At 36.2% G+C, this 18,763-nt stretch overlaps 1 long non-coding RNA gene across 1 annotated transcript; it reads right to left on the bottom strand.

Moving 5' to 3' along the window:
- Positions 1 to 14,975: 14,975 nt before the first annotated feature.
- LOC127081043 (uncharacterized) lies at positions 14,976 to 18,763 on the bottom strand. The gene is made up of 3 exons (XR_007788058.1): positions 16,408 to 18,763; positions 15,844 to 16,321; positions 14,976 to 15,761 (listed from the first exon to the last, which is right to left on the bottom strand). It is a non-coding gene; the product is annotated as an uncharacterized LOC127081043 (long non-coding RNA).

Below are 18,763 nucleotides of genomic sequence, written 5' to 3'. Positions count from 1 at the left end.
TCAAGACTTAAGCTTTGACAAAAAATCAAACTTGACTTTATGAATGAAACAAATCCCTTAACCCCTTGAATCATAAGGATCATGATAACACATGAACCAAATGAACCAAGATATATGGATAAAATCAAGACTTAATGGCTGTCACACCCCAATTTTGACCCTGAATCGCTGATTCAATACATTCATCATAGCTATTGTATGTCTACATAGCATACCATGCATTCCATACCCCATAGTGCCTAAAATATCAGTCGGAATAATTTTGGGATTTACAGACAAACCGGTTGAATCAATTATCAAATGTGTGTCAAAACAGCGGGCGAAAAATTTTCAAGATCGATCTTGCAGACGTCAATTTTATTAATCTACGGATCACGTAGTTTAACCTGGCGTGCTCGTTTTAATTTTCGACTACTTTTTCAGTTGCATTTCGGTTAGTCTGAGCCTTTTAACCGACCAAAATTGATTCAAACTTTGTATATTTTCAAGAAGTTTATTTTGTACTGATCATTTTGGTGCATTCAGTTTTCTTTTTCTAACATTTTTGCACTTGATTTTTTAAAATTTATTTTAATCTTTTTTATGTTTTTTTTTTCCAAAATATAAAAAAATATTAAATAGAAGTAAATAAGCACTCTTTTTTATCCACTGAAAATATATATACTGTTTTTTTATTTACTAATAATTTATTTCTTTAGTTTTATTACTGTTACTATTAACATGTCACTTTATTTTAATATTAATTAGTAATTAGTAATGTTATGTCTTTGTATTATTACCTTATCATTTTTAAGTAAAATTTTAATAATAAGAAAAGAAAGGGTAAATTGGATTTTTAGCAAAACCTAAGATTATAGTATAAAAGAGAATGTTGTGCAAAGAAATGAAATGAATCCATAACATACATTACTAACACACACACACACACACACACACACACACACACACACACACACACACACACACACACACACACACACACACACACACACACACACACACACACACACACACACACACACACACACACACACACACACACACACACACACACACACACACACACACACACACACACACACACACACACACACACACACACACACACACACACACACACACACACACACACACACACACACACACACACACACACACACACACACACACACACACACACACACACACACACACACACACACACACACACACACACACACACACACACACACACACACACACACACACACACACACACACACACACACACACACACACACACACACACACACACACACACACACACACACACACACACACACACACACACACACACACACACACACACACACACACACACACACACACACACACACACACACACACACACACACACACACACACACACACACACACACACACACACACACACACACACACACACACACACACACACACACACACACACACACACACACACACACACACACACACACACACACACACACACACACACACACACACACACACACACACACACACACACACACACACACACACACACACACACACACACACACACACACACACACACACACACACACACACACACACACACACACACACACACACACACACACACACACACACACACACACACACACACACACACACACACACACACACACACACACACACACACACACACACACACACACACACACACACACACACACACACACACACACACACACACACACACACACACACACACACACACACACACACACACACACACACACACACACACACACACACACACACACACACACACACACACACACACACACACACACACACACACACACACACACACACACACACACACACACACACACACACACACACACACACACACACACACACACACACACACACACACACACACACACACACACACACACACACACACACACACACACACACACACACACACACACACACACACACACACACACACACACACACACACACACACACACACACATGTTCATAAGAAACTCACACACACACACACACACACACACACACACACACACACACACACACACACACACACACACACACACACATGTTCATAAGAAACTCACAAACAAAAACCTTCACAACTCCACATTCTTCTCCCATGTAAGAACCATAAATATTCACTCTTCTCCTTCACTACACACAAACATAACACACTCCCTTACCTTATAATAAATCTCTTATTCAATCTTATCTCTTTTTTTTACTTTAATATTTTGTTGATTTTGTTACTCATTATGTATTTTAATTTGTTGGATATACATTGCTTGCTTTTGTCTTGAATTTCTAATATTTTACTTGCTTTTGTTACTCATTATCTCTTTATTTTTATATATTCTTACATTTTCATTTTTAATTATATTTTATTTTTTAGTTCTATATACCATATTAATACTCTTTTTTTTAGTTTTATAATAAACTAATTACTTTTAGTATTTTAGTATTACAGATACTACATTCAATTTTATACTACTAGTTTAGTAATATATATATATTTGATGTTACTGTTTATATTTTAATATATACATACTTTATATAAGTTTAATATATGTACATGCTGTGCCGTTTCATTTTCGTTATATATAAACGTTCATACTAGTTAAAGTTTAATATATATATATATATATATATATATATATATATATATATATATATATATATATATATATATATATATATATATATATATATATATATATATATATATATATATATATATATATATATATATATATATATATATATATATATATTATTAGTTTTTGAGCTTTAATATATACTTCTATTATTTATTTATTTTAGTTTAGATATATTGTAGTTAATATATACTTATATTTGTTTAGTTATAATCTTTTTTAAGTTATATGTCACTTCTGTTTTTTTAGTTTTATATATATTTATAATATGTTAATATTTGTTTTCGTATTTTGTTTTTTTTAACTTTATTTCGATTATATAGTAATGCAAATTTATTATAGACAACAGGTGTGTCTGTTGTGTTAGTTTTCTGTTTTTTTTTTCAATTACTTTGAGTTAATATAAAATTTGTACTACTGCTATAATAATATTTTGGTTGTTGTTGCCTTTTATTGCATTGCGATCTCGGAGTTAAAATTCAATTTGACTGTCGAAAATCGTTTAGATGCATAAATTTTAGTGCTCAACTTCTTGTAGAGTGACTCATATAGGAGTCCACTTTAAGTTAGCTTAGAGCTAAATTCAGTTGCTTTTTCGATTTCGATTTATTTCAGCCCCTCGGCTTACTCTTGGACCTTCTTACAATGAGCTTTTAAGCAATACCAATATAATTTTCAATAATTTCAAACATTTATTCATTAATCATTTTTAATTTAATTTCAAACAATTTTATTAAGTAAAATTGAAATAAAAAGACTACCTGGGTGAAAGGTCCAGATGTAGTCCCGAATGTTAGGCCCAAGTTGTAAGAGCTTGTAAGCCCTATGTATTCGTCTTCTCTTCAAATATTTGTAAATATTCAAACGTATTTTTCAATAATTTCTAAAGAAAAAGATTATCCTGGATGGAATATCCAATTATAATCCCGAATATTAGGCTCAAGCTGTAAGAGCTTGCAAGCCATAAATATTCGTCTTCCCTTCCACACTCTAATATTCAAATCATTTTCTAAATAAAACGTGAAGAAAAAGATTATCCTGGATGGAATATCCAGTTATAATCCCGAATATTAGGCTTAAGCTGTAAGAGCTTGCAAGCCATAAATATTCGTCTTCCCTCCAAAACATTCGAAAATATTCGAATTATTTTCTTAGCAATATTGGAAAGGAACAGACTGCCTGGGTGGAATGTCCAGACGTAGTCCCGAGTCTTGGACCCAAGCTGTAAGAGCTTGCCGGTCGTAAGTATCCGTCTTTCAAACTTTAAAATACTTAATTCCTATCTTAACCTCTTTCAATAAAGATGGAAATGGAACATGGTGTATACCGTGCACTCCTGAGATTAAGATTTGAGGCGGATGCCTCACCTATCTTAACTCTCGCCATCGTCTAAAATTGTCAATGCGGTTTCTTCAAACCCTTTCTCAATCAAACCCCAAAACACTTAATCTTTATTAAACACCTTTCGTCAATAAAGATGGAAATGGAACATGGTGTATACCGTGCACTCCTGAGACTAGGATTCGAGATGGATATCTCGCTCATCCAAGTTCTCGCCATCACTCAAAATACATCCAACCAATCAAACTTTTTCTCGCCGCCGTGCGACTAATCAAAAAAACCTTTTTCATAAACGAAAGATATATTGTCTTAAGGTGATGCAAAACAATGTTTCGGCCACGATTGTTGAGTCGAGATAGGTGACGCTTTTCCGAATGTAGATTTATAAATCCGTTCAATGTGTGGTATGCGTCCGCTCCTCATCTGTTTTGGGTAAAACGATGTTTTTGTCGATTAATACAATATAGCTTTCGCTAAAATCGACCAACAAACAAACATTTTTCTATCCAGAACTACGTAAGCCTTGATTTCTCTTTTGAGATACGTAGGAGCAGGATTCGTAAATCTTGTCAGGCCCACTAATAAAAAACTTAGGTTTAGTCCTTCGTCAAAAATCCAAAAACATTCTCTTCTCATCCTTTCTTTCTTTCCCACCTAATAATTCGAAAAGCCTAATACTTCAACTAACACTAACGCACACGACTAACCTAATGGTTCCCGTTGAGTACAACGGACGTGAGGGGTGCTAATACCTTCCCCTTGCGTAATCGACTCCCGAACCCTGATATTGGTTGCGATGACCTTATCTTATCCTTTCTTTTAGAGGTTTTATGGATATTTCCCCTTTCCCTATTTGGGAATAAATAAAGTTCGGTGGCGACTCTGTTCAGTCCATCATTGTGAGCGTGCGATTGCGCTTCGCTTTAAAGTCGTATCCCCATTTTTCGAGGTGCGACAGATGGCCACTCTGCTGGGGATACCCCATCCCTAAGTGAGTCAAGCCTAGTTAGGTCGTATGTGTGCCTTTGTTTGTTTACCTATGTGGCTTTTCTTTATTGTTTTTACTATCTCTATTGTCATATTGATATGAATCTGTTGTATTAGTTCGATTATGGTTTGGTACTTGGATACTCTGATTGCAAACCTTGTGGGAAAGACTTTTTACCCGAGTCTCGAGTAAAAACATAAGATAGGATGAGGTTGAGTAGTGTGGGTCCGCGAGATGTATTTCTCGTTGGGTCGGTACGAGAACCTTACTTAGAGTAGATTCTTGAGAGGATGTTGTCGCTCGGCAAGTAAGTTGACGTAAGCTTCGATATTTTGATAAGGATCCATGACTCTAAGGACCATTTGTAGAACCTTAATCATGTGTCCAATTAGGAAAGATGGTTGCGTAGTGTGGGTCCGTGAGTGAATTTCTCGTTTGGATCGATGCCAGAACCTCACTTAGAGTAGATTCTTTGGATGAAGTTGATGCCCGGCAAGTAAGTTGTCGCAGGTAGCAAACAGTCTAATGGATCCATGACTCTAGGAACTTTTTTAAAACCTTAAATCATACCTGGTGAGAACCATGTTCTATATAAAGCAATCAGACTTATCCATGCCTTAAGCCTATTGAACCTATACAAAAAAATACATTGCATCTATTCATATACCATTGCATCTGCATTCGTTATCATGCATTGCATATCATTTTCCAAAAATACAAAAAAAACTCATTCATCCTTTGTCCATGAAGAGCAAAGTGATTCCTGACACGCGTTTAGAACAAAGAACCATGTCTAAAGAAAATTCAAGAAGCATTGAAGGAGGAAGGCTCAGGTACATATATCTAGATTTCTGGGCCAAGTAATGTGAAAGGGAAAGGACCCCTGAAACCCCTCAAGGTTTTGTACCACAAGGAAGAGGTCAAGGATGTGGCTAACGAGATACCATCATTTCCTGGTGAGAGCATTGAGATATCGCCTTGGATTTCCAATCCTCATAACATATAGCCAACTTCTACAACCCCTAATTCAAAACTCGTTGGTGGTTCCCAAGTCTCTCAAGCTGGTTCCACAACCTTACTCACTCGGGTATGACCCAAATGTGCAAAGTGGATATCATGCTGGATCAGAAGGGCATTCAACCGAAGACTGCAACACTTTCAAAGCCAAAGTACAACAGTTGATTGACAACTGGTACATAGCCTTTCAAGAAGGAAGCTTGGTAGTAAACGTTAACCCATCGGCCGAATAAGTGCGAAGGTCTCAAGGGGTGTCCCCATAGGTTAATGGATCAAGTTTGAAGAAGTTATTCCCTAAAGCTGGCAATCATTTGGTTGTTTCAACACTTCTTTTGGATTTTCCTTGCATGTTGATTGTTAATTGCTTTTAAGCATTGTTGTTTTCTTTGAATTGGTAAGATTAATGAAATGTTTATGCATCTTTTGAATTAATCCATTCGTATTCACTCGTTTTTCATTTATGTTAAAAACAAAAATACTCCTCACATTCACTTTTGTTTATCAAACCGTTGTGTTAACAAAGATTGGAAGGAGGATGATGAAAACGAAACACCTGAAATTGTTATGGTATGCTTTTGAGTAAAACCTTGTCGATGATATAAGGCATTGTTTCAAATCCCCAAACACTGAAGAGATAAGGAGTTAATCCCTAGTCAACCACTTTGAGCCTAGAAGTTGGTGTTTATTTCGGATCTAAAACCTTTAATCTTAACCTGGGGCAGGGTAGTTGTGTTCAGATAGTTTGATCATGCATTCGATCTTTAAAAAAAAATCGTCCATATGTACACCCTCCAATTAGGTCCAACCACATGTTATCCTTCGCGCACATGCTGAAGTGTCAAAGAAGCTAAGAAAAGCTAAAATTAGTGTTGGTTGATCCTTATCCACCAATAATATGGCAGTCAACACCTTTAAAAAATAGAAAAAAAACCCGCTAAGTCAAATACCACAAAATGACTTAGGCAAAAGTTAGGGCATCCCGATGGACCTAAAGCTTCAAAGAAGTGGTCCAGGCAAAATAAGGGATAAAGAAAAACAAAAAAGGAGGTCCTCAAATCCTCAACAAAACAAAGAAAAATAAGGTGACTGCCATTTCAAGAAAATCTCACCTTGAACCCTCATTTTCACTCTCGCACCTTCGAAGTCGAATACGTGTATCGAATTAGCTGAACGTAGGATCTGGAGATCATCAAGAAGAAGGGGTGGGTAGAAATAAATTTTGAGCCTTATATCCTTTTGTTTCAAAAAACCGTGAACCAGGCCATGTTACAACCCTTAAAAGTCCTAATGGAGACATGGTTTATTTTGAAAGCATACTATAACAAGGTTGTGTTAACTTGACTCCAAATGATTTTTGTTAATCATTTGATGGCACCAACTTGCATATTGTGAATGACTTGATCACCATTGTGTTCTTATCAACGACTCTTTCACTGTATTTCACCCATTCATATCAATAAACTTTGAGTTCAAATTTTTGCATAAACATTGCATTAAAATTACCATTTTTTGAATGCACAATCTTATTTGCGAGTCAACACTTAGCATCAAAGAAATTTCAAATACAGTTGAGGAACTTGATAAAGTGAGAGAAGTCTAGTCAAGGGCAAATCACTTTGAGCATCGGTTAATTCGAGCTAATCACCCTAAGGGTCATCTCACCAAGAGTAATTTGTTTCAAGACTCAGACCGGGGCAAGTCACCTCAGAGCTCAATAAGTCCAACCATCCAAAAGACAGTCAATCAAGAGTCTACCATTCCAACATTTGGTTAGTCAAGTTCGGACCATTGCAAGTTTCAAACACTTGGGGCAAGCCATCTCGAGGTAGTCTCATGGAAAGTTGTTTCCAAACTCACTTCCAAGGTGAACATTTCCAAAGACCCAACAGACTGGGGCAAGATGAGCCACAAAGGGGCAGGACCTTTTTCTTCATGCTTTCAAACTGCTCAAACAAATTCTGCCATATGTCAACCACTATTGAGTTTAAGACGAGTACCCGAAAATTATGCTAACATGATTCATGAATCCTCCAAAAGGATCCCATTGGCTAAGTTGTGGCTGTCAAGCTTGATAAAATTCTCCTTTGGCAACATCTATCGCAAAATATTTGGTTGAGTTCTCGGTGTTGAGGAACCATGAGCTTCCATAAAAAGCCTTTACAAACTCCCAGTCTGCCAAGTGTCAACATTCTCATAATCATGATCATTCATATATCATGCATAAAAGAAAATTCAAATCATGCATAGCCGAGATGTACTTCGTGCTCATTTTGCATTGACCTAGGTCTTGTTGTTGATCCTATGTCCATTGACCTCTAATTCCAGTTTGTCTTTGGTGCCCTTGAACCAACATCCGGTTTTCGCAGTCATTTTCAAGTCCAATTGTTGTTGAGCTTTATCAGGTCATATATGAACCTGTTGTTGAGCTTTATTCAGGTCATATATGAACCTGTTATTGAACTTTATTCCATTATCAGGTCATATATGAACCTGTTGTTCAATACTATTCAGGTCATATATGAACCTGTTGTTGAACTTTATTCCATTATCAGGTCATATATGAACCTGTTGTTCAATACTATTCAGGTCATATATGAACCTGTTGTTGAACTTTATTCCATTATCAGGTCATATATGAACCTGTTGTTCAGTGCTATTTAGGTCATATATGAACCCGTTGTTGAACTTTATTCCATTATCAGGTCATATATGAACCTGTTTGTTCAGTGTTATTCAGGTCATATATGAACCTGTTGTTGAACTTTATTGTAGTGTCAGGTCATATATGAACCTGTTTGTTCAGTGTTATTCAGGTCATATATGAACCTGTTGTTGAACTTTATTGTAGTGTCAGGTCATATATGAACCTGTTGTTCAGTGCTATTCAGGTCATATATGAACATGTTATTGAACTTTATTCCATATTCAAGTCATATATGAACCTGTTATTGAACTTTATTCCATTGTCAGATCATATATGAACCTGTTGTTGAACTTTATTCCATTGTCAGGTCATATATGAACCTGTTGTTGAGCTTTATTCCAGTGTCAGGTCATATATGAACCTGTTCTGAAGAGTCTTTCTCTATGATTGTTTCAGTGTTGTCAGGTCATGTATGAACCTGCTGTTGAGCTTTCATTCCAGTATTACCAGGTCATATATGAACCTGTTGATACACTCTTCTTGAATTTTTCTGAGTTTGTTAGGTCATATCTGAACCTGCTGTCAGAACTTCTTGATATTCCCCAGCATTGTCAGGTCATATATGAACCTGTTGTTGTGTTTTATTCCAGCATTGTCAGGTCATATATGAACCTGTTGTTGTGTTTTATTCCAGTATTGCCAGGTCATATATGAACCTGTTGTAGCATTTTTTTCCTTATTCGGGTTTAGTAAGTCATATGTGAACTTACTACCGAAATCTCTTGTATTCTAAAGTATCGTTTATCAAATTTCACTTTGAGTACTCCCCAGTGTGTGTCTGATTCTCCAGCAGGATTATTTTCCCCGGCGAGTAGTTTGTTTTTACCATTTGTCTGTCTCCCTGTGGACCATCCGCATTCCCCACAGATTTGGTCTGCCTAGTAGCATCTCCTGTTAAGGGTTCACCATATCCCTAGCAGATAAAAATTACAAAAAAGAATCTTGCATCGGCACATATCATATCATATCATATCATATCATGTCATAGGGATTCAGGATCAAAATTCGGGTCTTCATAGTATTTAACTATCTCCCACTATGATCATATGAAGAGTGTCCTGCTTCATATTCTGTAGTTGAAGATATTTAAATAGGGGCAACTGTCACACCCCAATTTTGACCCTGAATCGCTGATTCAATACATTCATCATAGCTATTGCATGTCTACATAGCATACCATGCATTCCATACCCCATAGTGCCTAAAATATCAGTCAAAATAATTTTGGGATTTACAGACAAACCGGTTGAATCAATTATCAAATTTGTGTCAAAACAGCGGGCGAAAAATTTTCAAGATCGATCTTGCAGACGTCAACTTTCTTAATCTACGGATCACGTAGTTTAACCTGGCGTGCTCGTTTTAATTTTCGACTACTTTTTCAGTTGCATTTCGGTTAGTCTGAGCCTTTTAACCGACCAAAATTTATTTCAAAATTGATTCAAACTTTGTATATTTTCAAGAAGTTTATTTTGTACTTATCATTTTGGTGCATTCAGTTTTCTTTTTCTAACATTTTTGCACTTGATTTTTTTAAATTTATTTTAATCCTTTTTATATTTTTTTTCCAAAATATAAAAAATATTAAATAGAAGTAAATAAGCACTCTTTTTTATCCACTGAAAATATATATACTGTTTTTTTATTTACTATTAATTTATTTCTTTAGTTTTATTACTGTTATATTTTACTATTAACATGTCACTTTATTTTAATATTAATTAGTAATTAGTAATGTTATGTCTTTGTATTATTACCTTATCATTTTTTAAGTAAAATTTTAATAATAAGAAAAGAAAGGGTAAATTGGATTTTTAGCAAAACCTAAGATTATAGTATAAAAGAGAATGTTGTGCAAAGAAATGAAACGAATCCATAACATACACAGCCGCCACTCTCTCTCTCTCTCTCTATCTCTCTCTCTCTCTCTCTCTCTCTCTGACACAGACCATACACCACCTTCAATACTCACATCACTTATCACACTTGTAAAACCACTTCATTACAACCTCATCCTGCAAGCTATTTTTCTCCAACCTTTCTTCACACCTTCATGTTCATAAGAAACTCACAAACAAAAACCTTCACAACTCCACATTCTTCTCCCATGTAAGAACCATAAATATTCACTCTTCTCCTTCACTACACACAAACATAACACACTCCCTTACCTTATAATAAATCTCTTATTCAATCTTATCTCTTTTTTTTACTTTAATAATTTGTTGATTTTTCATATTTTGTTTTTTTTAACTTTATTTCGATTATATAGTAATGCAAATTTATTATAGACAACAGGTGTGTCTGTTGTGTTAGTTTTCTGTTTTTTTTTCAATTACTTTGAGTTAATATAAAATTTGTGCTACTGCTATAATAATATTTTGGTTGTTGTTGCCTTTTATTGCATTGCGATCTCGGAGTTAAAATTTAATTTGACTGTCGAAAATCGTTTAGATGCATAAATTTTAATGCTCAACTTCTTGTAGAGTGACTCATATAGGAGTCCACTTTAAGTTAGCTTAGAGCTAAATTCAGTTGTTTTTTCTATTTCAATTTATTTCAGCCCCTCGGCTTACTCTTGGGCCTTCTTACAATGAGCTTTTAAGCAATACCAATATAATTTTCAATAATTTCAAATATTTATTCATTAATCATTTTTAATTTAATTTCAAACCATTTTATTAAGTAAAATTGAAATAAAAAGACTACCTGGGTGAAAGGTCCAGATGTAGTCCCGAATGTTAAGCCCAAGTTGTAAGAGCTTGTAAGCCCTATGTATTCGTCTTCTCTTCAAATATTTGTAAATATTCAAACGTATTTTTCAATAATTTCTGAAGAAAAAGATTATCCTGGATGGAATATCCAGTTATAATCCCGAATATTAGGCTCAAGCTGTAAGAGTTTGCAAGCCATAAATATTCGTCTTCCCTTCCACACTCTAATATTCAAATCATTTTCTAAATAAAACGTGAAGAAAAAGATTATCCTGGATGGAATATCCAGTTATAATCCCGAATATTAAGCTTAAGCTGTAAGAGCTTGCAAGCCATAAATATTCGTCTTCCCTCCAAAACATTCGAAAATATTCGAATTATTTTCTTAGCAATATTGGAAAGGAACAGACTGCCTGGGTGGAATGTCCAGACGTAGTCCCGAGTCTTGGACCCAAGCTGTAAGAGCTTGCCGGTCGTAAGTATTCGTCTTTCAAACTTTAAAATACTTAATTCCTATCTTAACCTCTTTCAATAAAGATGGAAATGGAACATGGTGTATACCGTGCACTCCTGAGATTAAGATTCGAGGCGGATGCCTCACCTATCTTAACTCTCGCCATCGTCTAAAATTGTCAATGAGATTTCTTCAAACCCTTTCTCAATCAAACCCAAAAACACTTAATCTTTATTAAACACTTTTCGTCAATAAAGATGGAAATGGAACATGGTGTATACCGTGCACTCCTGAGACTAGGATTCTTGATGGATATCTCGCTCATCCAAGTTCTCGCCATCACTCAAAATACATCCAACCAATCAAACTTTTTCTCGCCGCCGTGCGACTAATAAAAAAAACCTTTTTCATAAACGAAAGATATATTGTCTTAAGGTGATGCAAAACAATGTTTCGGCCACGATTGTTGAGTCGAGATAGGTGACGCTTTTCCGAATGTAGATTTATAAATCCGTTCGATGTGTGGTATGCGCCCGTTCCTCATTTCTTTTGGGTAAAACGATATTTTTGTCGATTAATACAATATAGCTTTCGCTAAAATCGACCAACAAACAACCATTTTTCTATCCAGAACTACGTAAGCCTTAATTTCTCTTTTGAGATACGTAGGAGCAAGATTCGTAAATCTTGTCAGGCCCACTAATACAAAACTTAGGTTTAGTCCTTCGTCAAAAATCCAAAAACATTCTCTTCTCATCCTTTCTTTCTTTCCCACCTAATAATTCGAAAAGCCTAATACTTCAACTAACACTAACGCACACGACTAACCTAATGGTTCCCGTTGAGTACAACGGACGTGAGGAGTGCTAATACCTTCCCCTTGCTTAATCGACTCCCTAACCCTGATATTGGTTGCGATGACCTTATCTTATCCTTTCTTTTAGAGGTTTTATGGATATTTCCCCTTTCCCTATTTGGGAATAAATAAAGTTCGGTGGCGATTCTGTTCAGTCCATCATTGTGAGCGTGCGATCGCGCTTCGCTTTAAAGTCGTATCCCCATTTTTCGAGGTGCGACAATGGCCTATGAATCATAATGGACCAAGGAAAAACAATGGACCAAAAGATCAATGCATCAATGCAAGCATGAACCCCATAATCAATTACCAATGACTTGATCTTGACAACACCATATGCGTAGAAGCAAAGACCATGAATCAAGGATAAAACCTTGAACCAGATGAAATACCAAACCAACTTAATGCATGACATGATGTATGACAAGATGGTCAAGATCTTTTTCCCAATGAGCTAGAGTTTCAGTCAATTCCATGATCGAAATTCAACCTCAAATGGCACATAAGTACCAAGCATGCATAATTAGGATTCCATGATGTACACCCCATAATCAAGGTCTTCAAACCATGGATAAAGCTCCACACTCAATATCGCAACTCAATGGCCCACAATTAGGGTTTAGTGACCAAATAAATACTCAAAAGCCAATCACTAGATCTCAGAGGAATAACACTAAGAATTAGGGTTTTGATGCCCAGAAGAATGCCAAGTTGTGGTCTCCTTGAATCTATGTCCCAAAGATCAATAAATTAGGATTTTGCCTTAATGATGAGCAAATGTCACAAACCTCAAGCAAAACCAAGTTTTTATTATTCACAAGCTTTGAATCTATGAATGATGCATATGAATGGGACATGAATGTGTACAAATGAATCTCAAGTCAAAGGTTGGACGAAAGATGAAAAGGGAAAGACAAATTTTAGGGTACGACACCCACCACGACTTGCATGCACGCGTGCGCTCTGGGCCATCAGATCTCCTTGACTACCTTGGGTCAGCACATCCTATGGCTTAGAGAGAGTCAACTTTTTGACTCTCTCATTGGATCCTTTGGCTAGTGGGCTGAACCGAGTTGCTGTTTACACCTTATATTGTTCCTGGGCTGTTATCTTGGGCCACTGGGCTTGTTTGTTTTTCTGTCTAATTATTGGTTCTTGCCTATTTTTTAGATTATAATTTTATTATAAAAACTAATTGATAAATAAATATATCTTAAAATATATAAATCTAATAAAAATATTTTTCCATTATTCTTTTTTCTTCTTTTATTTAATTAATTTTTAGTGATTTATTTATTTAGTTATTATTAATCAATTAAATAAATATCTATTATTAATTGAATAAATATACAACTGGTCATCATTTTAAAATTGTCTTTATGATTTATTCTATTATTTAATTGTCTATTTATTTATTTATTTGTTGCAAAATTAAATAAATAAATAAATATGTATGATATTGATTAAATAATAGAATAAATAATTATGACTTATTTCTAAATCTTGGTTCGACACCAAGTATTTCTTTCTTACCCGATTAAATTATTTTTATCTCGATTCAAATATTCTCCCGATTAAGTTTAATGCAAATATTTTCTTAATCAAACACAAAATAAGAAGATTCTTGAAGTCTCACATTCCTTGAATCTTCGAATGATTGCTATGAGGCATACGTCTTGAATTAACTTTTCATTCACTCTTTTCGTTTCTAAAACACTTAACATAAAAACTTGGACGAAAAGAGGGGTCATTGGAGTCTAGCATTCTGGTGGAACCTTTGAACAATCAACTCCGAGACACATGTATTGTTCTTGTTGAAAGTCCGTCGTCGATCGAACAAATTTCATAATACATTGAATGAAGAAGGTATCATTGGGGTCTAGCATTCAAATAATACCCCGATTCATTAGTTTCGAGGCTAACCTCTCGTTCTTACTGAATATTTGTCATTCACCTTTAAAAAACACTCAAACACATCAAACTTATTTTCTCGCTCCCGTGCGATTGAAAACCTTTCACAAAAGGACATTTGTCTAATCCCTTATAACGCGTACAAACTAGCGCTTAAGCCTCCACCGCGAGTAAACAAGCCCATATTTTACCGTGAGAATGTGATTTAAATACGTCTTCACCATAACAAACTTTAATCAATCAAAATATTTTCAAAAGAACATTGCTTAATCCTTTATAACGCATATACAAACTAGCGCTTAAGTCTCCCCCGCGAGCATGCAAGCCAATGTTTAACCCTTAGAACACGATCTAAGTACTTGCTCATAAAAAAAAAACAAAAAAAACGTAACACCCCGAACTACAAATCTTTGAGGTCCTCATTTAACACGAGGATACGTAGGAGCGAGACCTACACTCATGTTGAACACCCTAATAAAAACATTTTTGCAAACCCTTTTCTTTTCCTCTTACACTTTCAATAACTTGAAGAAAACAAATAACATAAGCTAACATTCAATCGCAAGTTTAACTATAAGGTTCCTGTTGAGTACAACGAGCGTGAGGGATGCTAATACCTTTTCCTTGTGTAATCGACTCCCGACACAAAATTTGGTTGCGACGACCATTTAATTTTTAAGGGGTTTTATCAATATTTTCCCTTCCTCTTTTGAAATAAATAAAGTTCGGTGGCTACTCTTTTCGAATTTTTTTTTTCGCGACAACTGCGAAGGATCTTATTTTTCGAGATGCGACAGTAAGACCTTCGATGGAATCTTAGTTGTCCTCAAGATTCTCGAAATCATCATCTTCAGGGGATGGTACATGACTATTGTCAGGCACAGAGTCATCCAGGTGATCACCATATTCGACCACCACATCAACTTGACCGCCTTTCTTGGCCTCGGGGTCGTGCTCCCCAGTCATAGTCAAATTCACGAATGAATTGGGAGGTGTATTCCAGTCGAAGCCATACACAGTGGAAGTCTTAGGATCCTTGTCAACTAGAGGATCTCGCTGAAAATAAGAAAGAAAATTGGCTAAGTTAAGATGGTTGGAAAATAAGAGCGAAAATTTCGTTAATGAATCCTCTACTTACCATGGTTCGAACAAAAGAGTCATCAAAAGATTGCTTCTCTAAGGAAACATTCTGCATTGGAAAAGGGAGAACGTTGGTTAAACTTCGACATTATCTCCTTTGATAGGAACAATTCCCTTATATTGAACTTTTGGCTTGGAAACAGTGCGAAAACTCGCAGAGAAGGCCTTTTTTAGTTTTCTCTTCTTATTCTCAGCTGGTCTGGTTTCGATTTTGACAACAGAAGGAGGTTGGGTGTAGGAGTTCATGGTGAATTGGTTCTCAAAGGCGACATAACACCACTTTCTTCTTCCATGATTGGAGTTTGTTGATAGGAGGATTAAAGTTAGTCGAGTATCATTTTAGACGAGCCATATTTAAAGGAAGATCATAGAATGCGTTTTCAAACCTAGGGGTTCTTTGGCACTTCAGTAAGTGCCTCCTTTTTAGTCTTGTTTGGTGGTAGGGAAAAAACTGTAGTGGCTGCAAGCTTCCGACCCTAGAAAGAAAACTAGTAAATTAAATAACATATATAATTTTCGATAGTAGAAAAGAGAATATTGTGAAGTACACATGTGGTGTTACCTCTTCTTCGACAATAACACCCATTTTCTATTTTGCCTTCCTTTGGGGGGCAGCAGTAGTCTAAGTGGTCTCTTTCTTCTGACCTTGTGAAAAGGAAATATATAACTTGCATTGATTTTTTATCATGTGAAGAGATAATAAGTGAGCTTGACATTACTTGTGATGTCAGACCAGCTTGGCTACCGACTGTAGTGTCCTTAGGGTTCTTTTTTACGGGATTGGTTGCATAAGGAACAAAGGGATTAAGAAGAAAGACTTGAAGAGAAATAAGTTACAATCCAACGAACCTTGATGTCTCACCATCAGCAGTCTCACAAAGAACTTCGATATGATTGATGTCGACATGAAGGTATCCTCGATAGTTTTGTATGTCAAACTTGGTCAGAACCACTCTCTGGGCAGGTTTTTTACATGAGTTTTTTAAAGTCATTCATAGAACTTAAATAGATGAATCATTTTGGAAATGGGGGCGATGCCAAGGACATTTCACATGAAGGCAAAGTTGGAAATTTTAGCTTGTGGTAAAACAAAGCAAAAAGATACTTATCCTCCACATATGAAGGAATCTTTGACGCGATTGTTTTTCGAGAAGCTTTTCTTTCCAAGTGGTTATTACCTCAGAGATGGTTTGACGAAGGTTACGAGGATCATACACAGTCTCGAAGTAACATTAGAAAGCGTAGATTTCTTTAATATGTGTTCTTGTACCTTTTTTAACTTTTGTCTGCAAAAGAAGGAAAGTTGTGGTTAGATGAATTGATTTGGTCATCACGTTGACAAACTTGATGGTGTAGTAGTCTTTCCATCAGGCGTCGAATTCCTGGGTGCATTAAAAAGAACTTTGAAACTTGAAGGGGGTAAGCTCCAAATGATCTTCAACTGTCTCAGCCAAAAGTTCAAGGTATGTCTCATCGGTTATTCTGATGGCACTCAAACATAATTCCTTTTTGTGTTAGAAGTAGTAGCTGGAATTTGAATTAACAGTGGCCAAATTTTCGAGGCACAAGATTGGAAGAGGTCCTAGTCGAAATCAGCCTTGGCGTGAGGAAGACTTTCCAGATCTCGACAGATTCAACTTGATGAGCAGGATTGCGAGAAAGAAACTCTCTCCTGAACCATGCAGGACCATAGCGTCTATCCGCAAAAGAAGCCGTGGTTTCAGTGAAAATATATCTTTTTGCAAACATCATGTAATATTGTTTGAGCTCTCTTATGTTGAAAGGCCTTCATCAGCGGGTGTGAAAAGGGATAACCGATGTCCTTTAATAGGCCAATGTTTAGGTTGTCCAGGAGGGTGATCAATTTGGTTATATGTCAAGAAGGGCTCGAATGTGGCATTTAACCAGAGTTGAAGAAGCCAGAAAGGGCCTACCAGTAGAAGGGTACCTTTGGAGTTCTTAGTCGGACTGAATGACTTCATGGCATGGGATGCTAAGTTTAAAGATTCATAAAGGGTGGCCAAAATTAATTAGCCAAGACAAACATTCCTCCCAGCATGAAGTTGATTAGAAAGAGTGACATAATATTTCTCCACTTGTAGAGAGCTTGAGCTGAAGATAAAGGGGGTCAACCACAAATATAGGAAGGACACATGCTCTTCATTAGAAACTACAGTGGCGGCTTCACTGAAGTGATCATTAATGAAATTGGAGAAGCTACCCATTTCAAATTAAACCCAATGATGTCATTCGTATCGAGGAAGGGGTCAAAAACTTCACCCGTTGGTCTAAGACTGATGATGGCAGCGACATCGAAAAGTGTTAGGGTGACCATGCAACAACACAATTGGAAGGTGTTCGTCGAACCCTCCCAAAAGCAGAGTGCATCTATTATCATGTTTTGGTTATATGTTGGACCTACCTTAAATATTTGAATCAAGTCGAAGAGACCTTGATCCTTCCAAAATTGGCCATTTTGGGACTCTACCTTATTCAACTAGTTAATATAATTTGACTGGTTGGTGTAAGGGGTAGAGCGAAAGACACGACTAGTCATGTAGCTAAAATCTAATGTTTCTTTCATGGCTGCTAAAGGTTTTGTCTCATGGTAACTAGGGAAAAATTCACTAACCCTACTCACGTTGGTGTTCATACCAGGGAAAGGACCAAAGAAAGCGTGAGTAATCTCAGCAATAGTAGAAGAAATCAGTACCTGTGGTTCCAAATGAATGCTTTTTCCTCTTGTAAATGAGGTTCAGAAACATAGAGCTGGTTCCTAGTGAGAGTAGGAGTAATGATGGACACAATCACATGGATCTCTGGCTTGGAGGACTATTTGCTAGCCATTTTATATGAGGAGAAGCTAAGTTGTCTTGCAAGAACAAAAAGCATTGGGAACTTTGTGGAAGATGAGAGGA

This window comes from Lathyrus oleraceus, chromosome 1 (genome assembly GCF_024323335.1).
Source record: "Lathyrus oleraceus cultivar Zhongwan6 chromosome 1, CAAS_Psat_ZW6_1.0, whole genome shotgun sequence".
NCBI lineage: Eukaryota > Viridiplantae > Streptophyta > Magnoliopsida > Fabales > Fabaceae > Lathyrus > Lathyrus oleraceus.
The sequence above is the reverse complement of the archived record's forward strand: the minus strand, read 5'-3'. Positions and strand labels throughout refer to the sequence as shown.